This window comes from Schistocerca piceifrons, chromosome 3 (genome assembly GCF_021461385.2).
Source record: "Schistocerca piceifrons isolate TAMUIC-IGC-003096 chromosome 3, iqSchPice1.1, whole genome shotgun sequence".
In the NCBI taxonomy this organism is placed as follows: Eukaryota; Metazoa; Arthropoda; class Insecta; order Orthoptera; family Acrididae; genus Schistocerca; species Schistocerca piceifrons.
The window spans coordinates 808,819,474-808,821,602 of record NC_060140.1 but is presented as its reverse complement, the minus strand read 5'-3'; positions in this window follow the sequence as shown (position 1 = coordinate 808,821,602).

Sequence of the window (2,129 nt, the reverse complement as noted above, 5' to 3'; positions counted from 1 at the left end):
TTTGGTATGGAATCAGTTGCAGAAGTGTTGTCAGTCGTGTGCGTAGTGGCTCCAGCGTGACTTTGTGGAAGCTTAGAAGCACGCGTTGTGTGGCATTTGCTGCTAATAGTAAACATTGTTGTTAATTGAAATACATTGGGTGATTAAAAGTACTCATTGTAAATATTGGCCACACCACAGCAGATCGAATTCCGTGCATTATAAATCACCGAAAATTTGGCGTATCGTGTTTTTAAGGTTATGTTCTGACAATTTAGTGGTTTTTGTTCACCATGGTTGAGATGGCAGGTGTTGGCTACGGCCGGTCAGGAGTATTAGAGACGCATGTTAGGGGACAGTGGTACCGCGTATTTGTGACACTGGAAGACGATTATCTCAGCATCAGCCTAGACGAGAGTTACGAAAATTCAACTACTTTAAATGGAAGTCTAAATAACAACAACAACAATAATAATATTGATAACACTGGCGGCTTGTTAGATGCAGTTGATGTCCCAGAGGCTGTAGCTAACCAGAAGAGACTTGTTAGAGTAGTGAAATCGGATAACAATGGACTAGGAATTTCTATAAAAGGCGGTAAAGAAAATAAAATGCCCATCTTGATCTCAAAAATATTTAAAGGCATGGCCGCCGATCAGACAGAACAACTGTACGTAGGAGACGCGATTCTGTCAGTGAATGGAGAAGATCTGCGGGAAGCCACTCACGATGAGGCAGTGAAGGCGCTGAAACGAGCAGGGAAAGTTGTGGAGCTTGAAGGTGAGTTCTACATCTGTCATGTGTAAAATGTTTACTTTGCTTGTGTGATTTCGCACCTATCTTTCTATAACATAAGTATCGAAACATTATAATTACGTGTGTTATTTGTCGTGCTCCACAAGTAAGAAAGTCACACTTGTCTCTCAAACTAATAGTATCCATATACCATTCGCATTCTGCAGCTGGGGCGTACCTGTAATGGTTTGCTTTCGGAATTTGCGCTGTACAATACTCGTCGTATGCATAGATTACAACTTCCCAAAATATCCGTCAAGTAGAAGCCTGTCTTAAGGACACTTCGTGCTAGCATAATCTAGTAGTTTCGTACGAATGACTCTGAAGTGCAGAACTCTTAAATTGTACACAAATTCAGCGTTTGTAATGTGTTAAAAACTGTTGCTGCTTTGAACCAAGTAACATACGATTAATGCAGTGGAATAGCTTGTGTATGGTATAAAAACTTATTACAAGTTTTTTTTCCGCATCATTACGTTGTTTACAGTTGCGCATTTTTCTGCCAGAAATCAAATGTCTCAAGAATGTCAGATTGGGATGTGCAGTGAGTTTGCATCGGATGCAATTAACTTATTTGATAGTGGCGTGTATAACGGTATCTTATTTTAATAGTACTTTTTTATACTGTTAGACGATTTCAAAGAAGCAGTTGTGTAACCTAAATGGTTCAAATGGCTCTGAGCGCTATGGGACTTAACTTCTGAGGTCATCAGTCCCCTAGAACTTAGAACTACTTAAACGTAACTAACCTAAGGACATCACACACATCCATGCCCGAGGCAGGATTCGAACCTGCGACCGTAGCGGTCACGCGGTTCCAAACTGACGCGCTTAGAACCGCACGGCCACACCGACCGGCTGTGTAACCTAAGGTAGAAAAGTTTTGTTACTGTATATGCATTAAGAAATTATTTAATAACATTAAACAGATACCGTTATCATGCAAACTACTTCACTTTCATGTTAATAGTTTTTAAACAAGTTTGAAATTTCACTCAAATATAGCCTATCGTTAAATGATGGAGCAAGAATTGCAGTTGGGAGCGAACATGGAAACTGTAGAAAGCATCAATCGGATTTACGGTACGTCGTTGATACTGTGAAGCCGAAACTGGAGTCATTAAGAATAGGGTTAATAGTAGTTTCCCACTGAAACATGTGGCCTTAAAAAGCTGTTGGATATGTTCAAGTGTTTGATATCCCTTGCCGTTTCCCGCAAGGTCTGTCCGTAGCGCCGTAGACTGCGCTATACCTTCGTTATTGTTGTGCACCACTCATAGATATCGCCAATAATGGGAGACATCAAGAGGAAGTCGCCCATGGACACAGAAGAATTATAACCTAGAAACTTCCGG